Here is a 16,279-nt window from a genome sequence, read left to right on the forward strand (position 1 = left end):
AGGTGGCTGATGAGGAAGAGGACAAACAGCTAGGTCCAGTGCCTGATGCACGGATGCACAGAAGGCAGAGGAGAGGAGAGCAGTGGAAATCTGTGGATTGATCCTTGGGAAGGAAGAGCCACCACTGCTAGCGAAGCCCCACCCTAACTCCTGGGATGAAAGGCAGGGGGCAGAGATGAATAGATGTGGCAGACAACTACTCATCTCCCCTGCCGGACAGACTTGTTAGCCTGAGGTGAAAGAGAAACTTTTTGCCGGGGCTGCTGATGCTTCTGATAAACGGATCATTGCTTCAACTACAGAGGGTTTGTCGTGTTTGGGGAACTGGGTCAGAACAACTTCGTGTGGTCAGTAGGCCTTGTGATGGTGAGGTCACATTAAGTGAGGGTCACAGCAGGTCAAGTTCTTGTGATGGACCTTGTGATGGGTCAAGTGTGTGTTGGATCAAGTGAGGGTCTTATAATGGGTCAGGTGTGGGTCTTGTGTTGGGTCTTGTGTTGGGTCTTGTGTTGGCGAGGTCACGTTAGGAGAAGGTCGTTGGGAGGTGATGTGCTAATTGGAGGTAGTTGCATGGGTTGATTGAGGGTCGGTGCTGTCTCTGGTTGGCTGTGCAGTTAATATGAATTCTGAGGGGTTCATAGGCTGGTTGTAGGTCAATTGTCTGTTGGCGGATTTGCTTGTGGAGTGCCAGGCTTCGATAAACTCGTGAGTGTGGTGGGTGGTGGCGTAACCGATGAGTCCTGTATTCCTCCAATCAAATTGGTGTTGTTCCGTGTCAGTGTGGGTAGAGATTAAAAATTTGGGATTGTGGCGTTTGACTGCCAGCTGGTGTTCATGGATCTTGGTTTTCAATTGATGTGATGTTTGTCCCACATAGAATTGGTTGCAATTGTTACAGTTGATTTTGTAAATCACATTGTTTCTTTCATCCTTCTGTACCTTGTGTATATGCAGATTGTACAACTGCAGTCTGATTAGTCACGATTTTAAAGATGCTGTTAAGTTTTCTGGAGTCTGATATATCTGTCTTTTAATTAAACTTTAATCCAGGGTTCTCCAACCTTGGCAACTTTAAGCCTGGAGGACTTCAACTCCCAGCAAAGCTGGCTGGGGAATTCTGGGAGTTGAAGTCCACCAGGTTTAAAGTTGCCAAGGTTGGGGACCCTTGCTTTAATCCATTAAGCTCAGTGGTGTTTACTTTTGAGTAGATACATATAGGATTGCATTATAAGAAAAGGACTTCCTCACAAGGACATCCTTGGTGACCTGATGGAAATGATGCAAATCACAGCATTTATGCCATTTCATCAGTGATGTCATGACACTTGAGCTGTCACCTTCTGGATGCCGGCTTCAGAAATTAGTCCAAAGTTTTTATTAATGGTATAGTTAGATTTGAGACTTTCTGGACAGGATGGATTATGAAGGAATAGGGAATAATTTCAATGATAAAATGACAGATTTCTTTTCCTCAGAAAGTCCTGCACTTAGCAGCATTGCTGGTTATTATAGAATAAATGAGTAATACTTGATTTAAGAATAAACTATATGCAAATTTCTTTCCTTTCATCTGTGAATTGTTGGGAAATATGCATTTGAATACGCATATTTTAGTAATATCTGAAGGGCAGAGACATATTTTTCATTTACTTCAAATAAGTTGCCAAGCGGCTCAGTGTCACAAAAATTGACTTTCCTTTATAGTTATGACCTTTACTGAGGCATAAGCTAAATTTTGCATGCAGCGTGTAAACTTTTTCCAGATCTGGGTATGTAGATTATTTCATTTCTCCTATTTTTAAATTTTGTGATAGCCAATGGCCAAACATTAGAAAGTATATTGAATTACACATTAAAGCAATGATACCCCACTGTTTCTCCTGAATGATTCCAAGAACAGCATGAAGATTATTAAAATAAGATACTCCCTGCTCTTGGCTTTACAAACTAAAATGCAGGAAGAAACGGTGACGCAGAGGGAAAAGGAAAGTAAAAGAGGGTCAGGTTTTGGGTTTTTTTTGGTATTTTTATAAGGGATGCCTTGCCAGAAATGGACTGTTTATAGTGGAATAGATGAATTACCAGAAAGTTCTGCCTAACTTCAAGATCAGTTATTTATTGTCAGGGTTGAAAGGCAACTTAATAACAACAACAACAACAACAACAACAACAGAGTTGGAAGGGACCTTGGAGGTCTTCTAGTCCAACCCCCTGCCCAGGCAGGAAACCCTACACCACTTCAGACAAATGGTTATCCAACATCTTCTTAAAAATTTCCAGTGTTGGAGCATTCACAACTTCTGCAGGAAGTTGTTCCACTCATTAATTGTTCTGACTGTCAGGAAATTTCTTCTTAGTTCTAAGTTGCTTCTTTTCTTGATCAGTTTCCACCCATCGCATCCTGTCCTACTGTCAGGTGCCTTTGAGAATAGTTTCTCCCTCTTCTTTGTGGCAGCCCCTGAGATATTGGAACACTGCTATCATGTCTCCCCTCGTCCTTCTTTTCTTCTTAAACTAGATATACCAAGTTCCTGCAACCGTTCTTCATATGTTTTAGCCATCTTTGTTGCTCTTCTCTGCACTCTTTCTAGAGTCTCAACATCTTTTTTTACATCGTGGCGACCAAAACTGAATGCAGGATTTCAATTGTGGCCTTACCAAGGCATTATAAAGTGATATTAACACTTCATCTGATCTTGATTCTATCCCTCTGTTTATGCAGCCCAGAACTGTGTTGGCTTTTTTGGCAGCTGCTGAACACTGCTGGCTCAGATCTAAATGTTTGTCCACTAGGACTCCAAGATCCCTCTCACTACTATTGAGCAAGGTACCACATATTGACCAAATAAGTAGGGGACTAAATAAGTAGACTTGACCAAATAAGTAGGGGAATGAAACAAAGATGAAGTTCCTGGTGGTCTCACTTCTCTGGGCAATTTTTTCATTACAATATAAATGAGAAGCAATTTCTGCTTCTACTTCTGCTCTTTGTTTTGTAACGCCAGAGGGGTAAAACCAGGTGTGAAATTCAGCCTGTTCTATCCGGCTTGGGCAAACTGGTAGCAGCAGCTGCGGGAGGCTTCGCCCACCCGAACGGACATCATGACATCCCTTTTTTGCAACAATTTTCAGCCTCTGTGCATGCACATTTGCGAACTGGTAGGGAAGGTAAGTGAATTTCATTCCTGGGTAAGAGCACAAAATATTACGACGCAAAATCCAAACTCACTTTTGATCTACCCAGTAGGGCAGATCTTAATCTATCATTATTGATCATCGCACAGTCAGCCAGATGTTCAGACTGGATTTTGTATTTTTTCTACCTGTCGAGTCCTTACCAGGGACCTGGGACAGGCAGGAATGGATGTTTGATGGTGCTAGAGATATCATTGCAGATGGAAGCTGTTGCAAGTAAAGCTGCCTTCTGCAATTGACTGATGTCAAATTTGTCAATGCCAGTGATGTTCAAGTGGTGCTCCAGTTGTTTTGAGATTGCACCCAAGCTGCCTATTACTGTTGGTACTTCCCCTGCTTGCCTTTGTCGTTCTATTTCTATTATTATTATCTCTTTTATTCATTAAACATGAAACTCAGTCAACTGAACATTCAAACATGCGACACAAATACCATTGAGTGGTGCTAATAGTTGATACAGGTTGTTACCAGTGTCCTAGGTATCAACCAAGTAATCTTCTTAAGATGTACGATGTTCCAAGTAACACATTTTTTTGCAATTCCGCTGGTGTTATTGCAGGAAGCTGCAATTCGTTGATGTATCTTATAAAATTCTTGGACATGGTACCAAGTGCCCCGATGACAATGGATATTACTGTTACATGTTTCATCTATAATCACGTAGTTTCAATGGCCAGGTCATGATATTTCATGATTTTTTCCAATTCTTTTTCTTCCACTCTGGCATCGCCTAGTACTGCAATGTCAATAAATTGTACGTTTTGGTTTTCGACAACTGTAATATCTATATTATATATAATATTATATTATATATATATATAATATAAATATAATATCTATATCATCTAACCGCTTGGTCTAAACCTTGGCAACTCCAAATCTCAACCAGCAAATGCTCAGTCTTACATATTGGAAAAAAGAACCCAAACACTAAGTACATGCTTGATGGACATTACCTTACAGATGACCCCCACACTGTTAAAGACCTTGGAGTTTTCATATCAAATGATCTAAGTGCCAAAGCCCACTGCAACTACATAGCAAAAAAGGCTCTAAGAATTGTAAACCTAATCTTGTGTAGCTTCTTTTCCAAAAAAAACTACACTACTAACCAGAGCATATAAAACATTTGCTAGACCAGTTCTAGAATACAGCTCGCCTGTTTGGAACCCTCACCACATTTCTGACATCAATACAATTGAACATGTCCAGAAATATTTTACAAGAAGAGTTCTTCACTCCTCTGAAAACAACAAAATACCTTATTCCACCAGACTTGAAATCCTAGGCTTAGAAAACTTAGAACTCCATCTTCTTCGATAAGACCTAAGTTTAACTCATAGAATCATCTTCTGTAATGTCCTTCCTGTCAAAGACTACTTCAGCTTTAATCGCAATAATACAAGAGCAATCAGTAGATTTAAATTTAATGTCAACCGCTTTAATCTAGATTGCAGAAAATATGACTTCTGTAACAGAATCATCAGTGCTTGGAACACTTTACCTGACTCTGTGGTCTCTTCCCATAATCCCAAAAACTTTAACTAAAAACTTTCTACTATTGACCTCACCCCATTCCTAAGAGGACCATAAGGGGCGTGCATAAGAGCACAAAGGTACCTACTGCTCCTGTCCTATTGTTTTTCTTTTTTCTTCATATATATATATATATATATATATATATATATATATATATATATATATATATATATATATAAATATTTGTTTTCTGAGGTTTTCACGGGTGTTTGTATGTAGGTCTTTGGTTGTTCAGGTTTTCTCCCGGGTAAAATTGGAAGTCAATCAGAGCACAGCCAAACTCCCACCCAATCAGTTCAAACCCCCACTAGCAGTTAAAAGGAAGAAACAGCTGCGATCACACACTGCTCCCAGAAGCACAAAGCTGAAGCCTGAAGATGACGAATGAGACTTCGTCGAAACATCGCCAAGACACTTCCAATTTTACACGGGAGAAAACCCGAACAACCAAAGACCTACATATATATATGCTTATACCTCCTTATATTTCCTCATATATATGTTTATATACTATATAATCTTTTGTGTGATGCTTATATATATTGTTGTGACAAATAAAAATAAAGAAATAAAATAAAATAAATATCTAGCGTATTGTGTTCCAAATGACGATCCATCTGTATTCAAAAGTCCCACAAGATCTTCACCTTCTCATTTTCTATAACTTTTTCCACTTTATGTTCCCATGACTTTTTGGATATAGGTAAATCATATTTTTTACATAATGACCAGTGGATTAATTTAGCAACTCGGTCATGTCTAGCTTTGTAATCAGTTTGTGCGATTTTGCTGCATTCACATATTAAATGTGAAACTGTTTTGACTTTGTTGTTGCAAAGTCGGCAGTTTGGATTGTCGGTGGATTTTTGTATCTTTGCTTTCATGGCATTAGTTTGTAGTGCTTGTTCTTGAACAGCGAGTATTAAACCTTCTGTTTCTTTCTTGATGGTTCCCATCTTAAGCCATGCCCATGTTAAGTTGTCATCACATTTTCCTTCAATGTTTTTCAAGTGCTGTCCATGCAAAGCTTTGGTTTTCCATCTATTTAATCTGTCATCCACGTGTATATATATATATATATATATATATATATATATATATATATATATAGATAGATAGATAGATAGATAGATAGATAGATAGATAGATAGATAGATAGATAGATAGATATAGATATAGATATAGATATAGATATAGATATAGATATAGATATAGATATAGATATAGATATAGATAGATAGATAGATAGATATGACAGAAAATACAATATTAAGGCAGAGCAGGCAGAAAAAAAGCTTTTCAATCCTACAATTATTCCACTACATTAGGGTTTTTTCAAACTTTATTTCACAGAAGCCTGGGATTCGCTCAAACACAGCTAATTTTCTTATCCCTAGGTCTTTGCCTCTTGGTCAGGAATTCTGGTATATTAAGGTCATTAGATTTACTATGAAGTTCTCCTGTATTTTCTACCCTCAAAGTTGGAAGACGTGGGGGTATGTAAATAGGTTGGGATTTCCTGGCTTCACAGCTGGCCCAGGACTAGAATGTTTTGGAAATCATTTCAATATCTGGTAAATTTTTGAGCAAAAGTCTGGAGACATCTTGAAGTTAGGGCATAAATTTTGGGGTCTCTGGGCCTCCAAGGGTACAGGCTCTTCCTAATGATAATAAATCAGACAAGACTCTGAAGTGCTGATATATGTTCTGCAATTTTTTTTTTAAAAAAATGTTGCTAGCTGCTTTGAGCATTTGTCTAGGCAGAAGGGCAGGGGGTGGGGGTGGGTGGAAGATGAATAAATAAAAATAAAAAAGAGTTTGGGGGAGGGTTTCTTTCTTTTTCTTTTTTTTTGCAACATGGTTCCCCTTCTGGAAATGGGAGAAAATAGATGCGTTCAATTCACAGAGGACCCCATATAAACAAAATCCTCAAATCAATAACATTAGCACTGCTTTTTCTAATGAAGAAAATGTGGAGAAGGTCATGTTTCCTCTGAGCAAAGTTATTAAAGCTGGAAGCAAAGTGAAGCTGAGGGTTGGGTAGCACTCTCTCTTTCTTAACTGCAGAGTAGCACATAACCTGGATGTAAATCTGGAATCCTGTCTCAATGTGGGGAGATTTTCAATTCAATTTAAATAGCCTGGTCAGAAAAGTGCAGCCAGCCAGTGCATGACCTGCTAGATGATGCCTTTCTAACCCCTAAAGCCCATTGCACATATAAGAAATAGGTGGGATTTAGCTTCCTCCTGAAAGCCACAGAAATTGATTATGCCAGGAAAAGCTGGCTTGACTTATTGGCAACAAAAGTGGGTTTTAGCTGTGAGTTATGAATCATCAGGTTTTTCCTGTGGGCCTCACTGCCTAGCTCCGGTGGCATCCAGGAGGGTGATTCTGTAGCCATTAAAGCAGGGGTGAAATCCAGCAGATTCTCACAGGTTCTGGAGAACCGGTAGCGGAAATTTTGAGTAGTTCAGAGAACTGGCAAATGCCACCTCTGGCTGCCCCAGAGTGGGGTAGGAATGGAGATTTTGCAATATCCTTCTCCTGGAGTGGGGTGGAAATGGAGATTTTGCAGTATCCTTCCCCTGCCACGCCCATCAAGCCATGCCCTCAGAACCGGTAGTAAAAAAATTTGGATTTCACCACTGCTTTAAAGCAGCTGTAACATCTGGATGGGGAATCCCTTGTGACATGGTAAAGATAAGCATTTTTCACATTTTCTCTGGCACAACTTCTACATCTTCTTTTCTGCTACAGGTAGTCCTTCACTTACAGTATTTGCAGTATTTGGCAGTATTTGGCAAACTAATTGAAAATCTAAGATGAGCAAGATTTACCTGGAGAGTACCAGTGGAGATTGGAGTCTTATCTTGTGAAGTAGCCATGGGGTCATTTTGAATTTGTGTGTAAAATAGCCTTAGATTTTAGTTCTGCCACTGCTTTGTTGGATCCTTGTCCCTCACAATTGTTAAGGCTTCCCACAAGGTGATAGGAGATTGAATCCAAATCTTAACCTGTGCTTCTCTATATGAGGAGGTCACCTCTTTTGTTACCACAAAACATACCATATTTTTCGGCGTATAAGATGCACCGGAGTATAAGACGCACCTTAGTTTTTGGGGAGGAAATAAGAAAAAAGCTAATTGGCAGGTGGATCGGCCTCCCGGAATACCTCCAATCAGCTGTTCCCAGAGGTGAATTTTAGCAACAAGTTCCTTGGTTGTGAGCTCTGTGCATTGCTTTTTTTTTTTTTGCTTTTTTTTCTGCCTCTGAAACTTCTGAAACTCTGTTTCAGAAAAATCTTTTATTTCTGCCTCTGAAAGCCTCCAAAACAGCTTCAGAAAAAAAAGCCTCTGAAGCTCTATTTGGGGGCTTCTTTTCTGAAGCTCTGTTTTGGGGCTTCTTTTCTGTAGCTTCCTTTCTGATGCTTTTTTCAGCCTCTGAAACCTCCCTTTGAGAAGCTGGGCGGGGCTACATTCGGAGTATAAGACACACCCAGATTTTCACTCTCTTTTTTTGGGGGGAAAATGGTGCGTCTTATACTCTGAAAAATACAGTAGTATCTTTCTGGACAGTCTTCCTGAAATTGGAGTAGATGCCCCCTATATTGCGGTTTTCTTCTTGAAATATCAATTTCAATTTTAGTGGTAATGGGAGAGGAGAAATCTACCAGTGATATCTACTTTTGTTGGACTTTCCTCTCCACAATGTAAAAAAGGGGTGGGGCTTCAATTACACAAGCATCACATTTTTTGACTGACCTAGTGGATCCCCTGACACAACCACATGTTTTTGGTTCTCTTCTTCAACCATATTGTTTCTCTTGGTCAGATCAAGGAACCCTCCCCTCCAACCCCCCTCCCAATATACTTCCACATCTCTGTATGAAAAAACAATGGTGCGGACTTGGAAATATCAAGAGACTGTGAGTTCCAATTTCAAGGGGAATGGAGAAGAGAGACTGTCTTTCTCCCCAATACATACTGATGTTACTCTCAACCATTTCGCTATATTTAAGCCGACCTGTCCTGCTGTGATAACATTACAGGAATCCCTGCTCCAGCTCCTCAGCCAACACAATCCTGGCACGCTCAACATGCACACCAATTTGGCACAAAAACAACTACATGCATTTTTTTTTATCCAGCCAGCATCCTTTTTTAAAATCAGAGTAAAATTATATACACTTTTGCATAAATACCCCTCCCAATGTTGTCCTTGTGGCTACTTGTTAGTTGTGATTGAATGTTCACCATGGGAAAGGCACAGATTACCCATTGCGATTTTTTTCCCTGCTCTTCACAGCCAGGCAGGAAACAAAACCTGCAAGAACATGGATTTTGTTTTGGTTTTTCCTCAGCATCTTCAAGGAATAAGCTAAGTTCAAAGAATAAGCTCTACATGCACACATACACACACATTTTTCCCCTTCCTCTTTTCACATTCACCTCTGACCCCAGACCTTCTCTTCCTTCTGGGAGACTACCCACTTCCTTCTATTGCTCTCATTCAGCAATAACTTAGATTTTTCTCTTTCTTCTCCCTCCTTCCCTCAACCATCTCGGACAACACAGCTCAAGCAGATGAGTTGAGGCAGCAAAAGTTCAAGTTCCTTCTTTTCCTTCAGGGCTATATGATAAAGAAAAGAAATCAGCCAAAAATCAGCCCCCACAAAAATGCAGAATGATTTGTATCAGTAGAACTGGGGGCTAAAGCATTAAAACTATGCGCTTACTCCTTGCTGCAATATTCACATGATCACAAATTCACATGGAGTTGAATTTGCTTTCAACTCAATGTCCATTTTTTCATTGACAGTATATATAATCTCTGTAGTGATCTTTTGTGGCAAAAATAAGTTTTCTCCATTTAAAAAAAAAAATTATTTTGAGGAAACAGCCTGAATTTGTTACTGTCACAAGCTGATATATGTAATGTTCATGACCAATTTATTAATCAGACAGCAAGTCAAACTCTAGAACTCTATTGTTCTACAAGATCATTTGATATTTTTATTTTAGGTGTGTGTGTTGCTACTTTTGAGTTTCCATTACAGATTTTAAACTATTGTACTCATTTTGAAAGCAAGAAACTTTGTCCTTGCAAATGAGGGAGAGAATGCTGAGCTTCATTAAAAGATTTCAGACTATTTCTGAAAGTCTCAAAAAACAATGGGTTTTTAAAATGTCACAACTGATAAAGATTTTGATGAGGATTTTGTAATCTTGTGTATAACTTAGGTATGCATAATAATCCTGTCTTCCCCACCCTTTCCCACTGCTTTAACCTAATTTAAGCCTTACTACAGTTTAACTGCTACACACCTCTGATGAAATGAATGAATCTCCTGAAAGTTTGTGACTTTTAATAAACTCTTACTCTGTAAAAGGTGCTATTATATTCCTTTAGATTTTAAGATAAATGAAGGAACTGAAGAAAAATTATGTTTCCTTTTACTACTGCTATATATTACCTTGATAAGAACACACTTGCAATACTGAGTCCAGTTCTGGTCACGATACAAAAGAGATGTTGAGGCACTAGAAAGACTGCGGAGAAGAGCAACAAAGATGATGACGGGGCTGGAGGCTAAAACTTATGATGAACGATTCCAGGAATGGAGTATGTTTAGTCTAATGAAGAGAAGCACTAGATAGAAGTGCTCTAGAATAGAACTTCTATCATGTTGCTCTAGATCTACCTCACCACATTCCTAAGAGGTCTGTAAGGGGTGTGCATAAGAGCACCAACGTGCCTACCGTTCCTGTCGTAATGTTCCCCTTGATTGTATCCAACTCGTATAATTATTTCATGCTTATACCTATATATATGCTTATATGTCGTATAGTTATTTCATGCTTATGCTTATATATACTGTTGTGACAAAATAAATAAATAAATAAATAAATAAATAAATAAATAGAGAGAAGCACTGGAGTGACATGATAGAAGTGTTCCAATATTTGAGGAGTCAACCTATTCTCTAAAGCAAGACAAGAAGTAACTGATGGAAGCTTATTATAGAGAGATCCAACCTAGAATTATGGAGAAATTTTCTGACAGTCAATCAGTGGAATGGCTTACTTCTAGAAGTTATAGGTGCTTTCATCACTGGAGATTGTTAAGAAGAGACTGGACAGCCATTTGTCTGGAATGGTAGTAGGTCTCCTGCTTGAGCAGCTGGTTGGACTAGAAGACATCCAAATCTCTTCTAATACTGGTATTCTATGTTTTAGGTTGTTTTCGCGGTCCTGATAGCTACTTGTATTCTTCAAAATAGTCTGTGTGGTTAGTGGATAGAGTTGCTTTCCTCAGCCAGGACCCTGCAACTACAGTAGTGTTTCTCACCTTCAGCAGCTTTAAGAAGTGTGGACTTCAACTCCCAGAATTCCCCAGCCAGCATGGGAGTTGAAGTTCCCACTTCTTAAAGGTTGAGAACCACTGAATAAGAGTGAGCAAACAGAAAGGCAAATAGAAACATGGGAGTTTTGCTAGGGGAAAATTGTGTGTGTGTGCATACATATTGACCTCCGATAGCCAAAATAAAGATGATAAAGCCAAGGCTCAAAACTATGAAAATATAAAACATGACCAGATTTTTATTTTCAGGCCAAACAGTTCCTAAAGAAGTAGAAAACCAAACCTCATTAGTGGAAAGGTGAAAAAGTAGCAGGGGAGAAGGTGCTTTCTACTTTAGTGCACAGTGTGTCAAAAGTATCACTCTACTTTTTGGCAATTAGTCATGGGTTTATGCTCAGCATAATGAGCTCCTGGGTCTCGGGAACAAATCCTTTCCATTTGTGCATGGACAGACAATGTTAGAGCAGCAGATAAATTTGTAGATGAGATCTTCTGAGAGGAGATAGTTTTGTTGTAGGATTATGGATCTCTTGCTGTCAGGGAGAATTGGGGTCTTGACTAGAGTTCTTCAACTGTAGTTGTGTGCTCTTTTATGAGGAACCTCAGTCTTATGGGGGAATAAACCAGGGGTGAAATGCTCCTGGTTCAGACTGGATCAGGCGATCTGGTAGCAATGGGAGCAGGTAGTTCAGAGAACCAGTAGCAAAAAAAATTTTAGGCAAAAAAACCAAAATGCACAGGTACCGTATATGTGGTACCTTGCTCAATAGTAGTACCTATGAGAGGGATCTTGGAGTCCTAGTGGACAACCATTTAGATATGAGCCAGCAGTGTGCAGCTGCTGCTAAAAAAGCCAACACAGTTCTGGGCTGCATAAACAGAGGAATAGAATCAAGATCACGTGAAGTGTTAGTGCCACTTTATAATGCCTTGGTAAGGCCACACTTGGAATACCGCATTCAGTTTTGGTCGCCACGATGTAAAAAAGATGCTGAGACTCTAGAAAGAGTGCAGAGAAGAGCAACAAAGATGATTAGGGGACTGGAGGCTAAAACATATGAAGAACGATTGCAAGAACTGGGTATGTCTAGTTTAATGAAAAGAAGGACTAGGGGAGACATGATAGCAGTGTTCCAATATCTCAGGGGCTGCCACAGAGAAGTGGGAGTTGGGCTGTTCTCCAAAGCACCTGAGGGTAGAACAAGAAGCAATGGGTGGAAACTGATCAAGGAAAGAAGCAACTTAGAACTAAGGAGAAATTTCCTGACAGTTAAAACAATTAATAAGTGGAACGACTTGCCTGCAGAAGTTGTGAATGCTCCAACACTGGAAATTTTTAAGAAAATGTTGGATAACCATCTGTCTGAGATGATGTAGGGTTTCCTGCCTGGGCAGGGGGTTGGACTAGAAGGCCTCCAAGGTCCCTTCCAACTCTGTTGTTATTATTATTAAAAATCCCTGTGTCCCCCCGCCCATGCCCACCCAATTGCCTGGTCCCCACTTGCCTACTTGGCAGCTTGCTGCTTCTTTCGGGCTCGCTCGCTGCCTTGCTTTGCTTTGGCTGTTGCAATCAATTGCATCAGCTAGCAAGTCAATCTGCCTGCCTGCAATCCATCTCATTGGTGAGCAACTTTTTAGACATAGCAATTTAAAGTTAAGGATGTTTTAAATTTAACTGCTTTTATATAAAAATATAAATAAAATAAAATAAAATAATAAAATAAAATATTTGTGCAGCTTTCTGAGATTTGGTGTGTTTCTGTAGTGTTTCACTCTAACTACACAAACACACACAATCTCACAAAGTTGTATGTGGCATTTTATATGTGTGTGTGAGTCAGCTGTGTTGTGTTATGTGTATGTAAAGTGTGAAAGTTGGTTTTTGAGCTTTTTGTGGCTGTGTGAGGTTCTGCTTGTTGCAGGGGACATTTTGGGTGAAGTGCAGCTGCTTTTACATTGTGTGTGAGTCAGTTGTGTTGTGTTGTGTGTGTGTAAAGTGTGAAAGTTGGGTTTTAGTATCTCTTATTGTTTTGTGTACTTTATTATAAAAGGAGCTCAAACACCTTCTGAGAAAATAACTAGAACATTTGGAACTCTTTAGCCTTAAAAAAAAGGGAATCTGATCTGAGCAAGGGATAAAATTGTTCCTTGAATAGAAAGAGTACACCCCTCTGCCTCTCTCAGACTTGAATCGGCTAACGAGACTGATTGGAAGGAAACTTAGAACAGAATCTTAAATAGTGCTTTTTCACACACTACAAATCTGGGGAGTTCATTATTATAAGATACACGGAAAATCATTAACTTACATAGCTTTAAAATAGGATTCAGGAAATTATTGGAAGGATGGCTATCAAGAACTACTACTCTTGGAATTCAATGTTATCTCCATGTTGGGAGCAATAGGCTTCCAAATATCAATTGCCAGGGAAAAATAAAGAAAGACAGATATGATCTTTTGTTCTGCTTGGAAACATCCCAGATGCATCTGGTTAGTTATTGACCAAAAATGCTGGAATTAAGCAGGGCATCAGTACAATAAGGAATAGTGACTTCATTCCTTTTATTGTCTCAGTGAATGGACTGATAACACATAAAGCCTTTTTCCATGAACTTCATTACTGCGTATTGCAAAGACTCAGGTTCAGCTCCATTTAAAGATACTTGGGGAAGAAAAACAACTTGTTTGTCTGAAGTCCCAAGCAGCTTTTGTAAGTCACATATATCTTATTATAATAGTTTAATAGTGTGACATAGCTGCATTCTATTAGCTTCTTTTAAATTCTTGAATGAACGGTGGTGGCGCAGTGGTTAGAAGCAGTATTGCAGGCTAATTCTGCTGGCTGCCAACTGCCAGCAGTTCGAGTCTTACCAGCTCAAGTTTGACTCAGCCTTCCATCCTTCCCAGGTGGGTAAAATGAGGACCCAGATTGTTGGGGGCTATATGCTGATTCTGTAAACCGCTTAGAGAGGACTGTAAAGAACTGTAAAGTGGTATGTAAGTTTAAGGGCTATTGTTATGTAGAAAATTATGTTACAGTTACAAGGACAGAAAATAAAGATACAGTATTTCTCTCCCCCCCCCCTCAGTTTTTCTATTTGTGTTCCTCCATCACCTCATTATTTCTGCCAGCAGCTGCAAGCTTTCAGGATACATTCCAAGGCATATCATCTGTAAACAGAATTTCTAATTCCTTGGAGCCAAATCAAAGAACTGAAAGGACAACTTGCCTCAGTGTTCTTGAGAAATGGCTGGCAGACTTTGGCTTGAGCGAAGTTTGTAAACATATATTATCAGTGGAGTGGTACTGGCAGTGGTTGTTATTTGGGGGCTAATTCTGAAGTTTAACTTCTGTGAACAATATTGTCTTGCAAAGCGATTTACAAGCTCCTGCTGCTGTAGATTTATGAAGAAAATGAAAAGCTCATTAGGCGGTATTAGAAATAGCAGTGCAAACTTTCTGTTCCAGCTTGTGCACCCAGGTTAGTGCACAAATGAAATGAATATGCGGGTAACTTTTTATCTGAAAAGGTCAGGTTTAGTAATTACTGCAAGTCTCTGTTATTTGAATTGCTCTGGAGAACATGCCAGGTTAATGGCTCTAGCGACATCCTTTCTATTTCATAGATAAATGTACTGTTGACTGTTTTCCTTCTGGCCCACAAATCCCTCACTGCTTCTTGTAATTCCAGACTGGGTTTTTACTTGCACCTTGTGGTTCTACTCATGATGCCACACCCTAGACATTGTTCAGGCAGTATAATAAAGAACCAACTGTTCCTGCTCCTTCAGGAAAAAAAAGTAGGAATTGTGCTCCATTTTTAAACACGGTAGTAATTTCTGGAGGCAGGGAGTTGGAACAAACCAGCGATAGAATGGACAATGCCATAACAGTCATGTTTACTAGCAAGATCTCCCATCTCATAGGTGGCTAGGGAAGCTTTAACCCCATTACATGGAGAAGATAGCAGATAGGTTGCCATGTTAATGAGAAAAACCATCAGAAAAAAATAGACACTTCCATTTCACACTTCGCTAGGACAGCTACCCTTCACTCAAAAGTATAGCTTCCTGAACCAGTTCATCATTTAAAATGTCAAGTCTTCATTATAATCATTTCCACAAATAATCATTGTTTATTTATGAATAAGAGACCTTTCCATGAGTGTGTAAAAACCAGCTGTGCACTCTCGTTCTCTTTCTTCCTATTCTGTAATCCATCACATTTTATTCAGTCTGTTTCCCTCCCCTGCCATATAAATCAGCTGGATGACTGGTTTTATATTCTCAGTCTGAGTGTGGGAACAAGTTGCTGAATGCTGATGTTCTATGCTGCTAACAAACTGTTAGAAGGAAACATTGAAGCACTGTGGTCTTAAGGAGAGTTTTGACTATTATTTAGAAGACAGCTGGTTTCCAATAGGAGAATGCCAAAGAACAGTTATGTCCGACAAAGCTCTAGTTTGTTCAACCATTGTTTATTGAATAAGCATGGTTGGCTGAGTTTGCAAGCTATATTAAGCTAAATTCAAACAAATCACATTCTTAATGTAGCCTTTGGTAATCTTGCTTCCTACAGAGGTGAGAATTTTAAGTTCCAGAGTGCTTAGCAATGGTTAGGCTGGCTGGGGAATTCAGGGAATGGAAATCATGGCTGGACAACATCCAGGGAAGACTTAGCATGTTGTATGAAGCTTACCTTCTTGATCTTCACTATCTTCTCTCTGGGGTTAAGTTCTGTCAATCAAACCAGCCTTTTCTCAAAATAGGGGCGGGCAGGGAAATGCCTATGATCTTAGTGCAAAGATGCCCCATTTATTGTTTGTCAAGCTTTGTCCTCATAATAGAGCCTCAATCATATATTGGCAGGTTGAAGCCAATTCATGGGGTCTTGGCATGAAAGTAATATTTTCCCTGAGACGTTGGAAGATGCATCCAGACAATACATGCTGTATGGAGGAGGCAGCTGAACTGCATGTAACTGAAAGTGCAATTGAAATGACTCTTCTGTTCAGTATCTGTAGCAGGGGTGAAATGCTCCCAGTTCGGACTGGATCCCCCGATCCGGTAGTGATGGTGGCGGGTGGTTCAGAGAACCGGTAGCAAAAATCCCAGCCCCCCCCCCATGTCCAGCTGAGCTGCATGATCATCAGAGGTTTGTTTTTTTACTTTTAAAAGCATTT

Source organism: Ahaetulla prasina, chromosome 5 (assembly GCF_028640845.1).
Source record: "Ahaetulla prasina isolate Xishuangbanna chromosome 5, ASM2864084v1, whole genome shotgun sequence".
NCBI classification, from domain to species: Eukaryota; Metazoa; Chordata; class Lepidosauria; order Squamata; family Colubridae; genus Ahaetulla; species Ahaetulla prasina.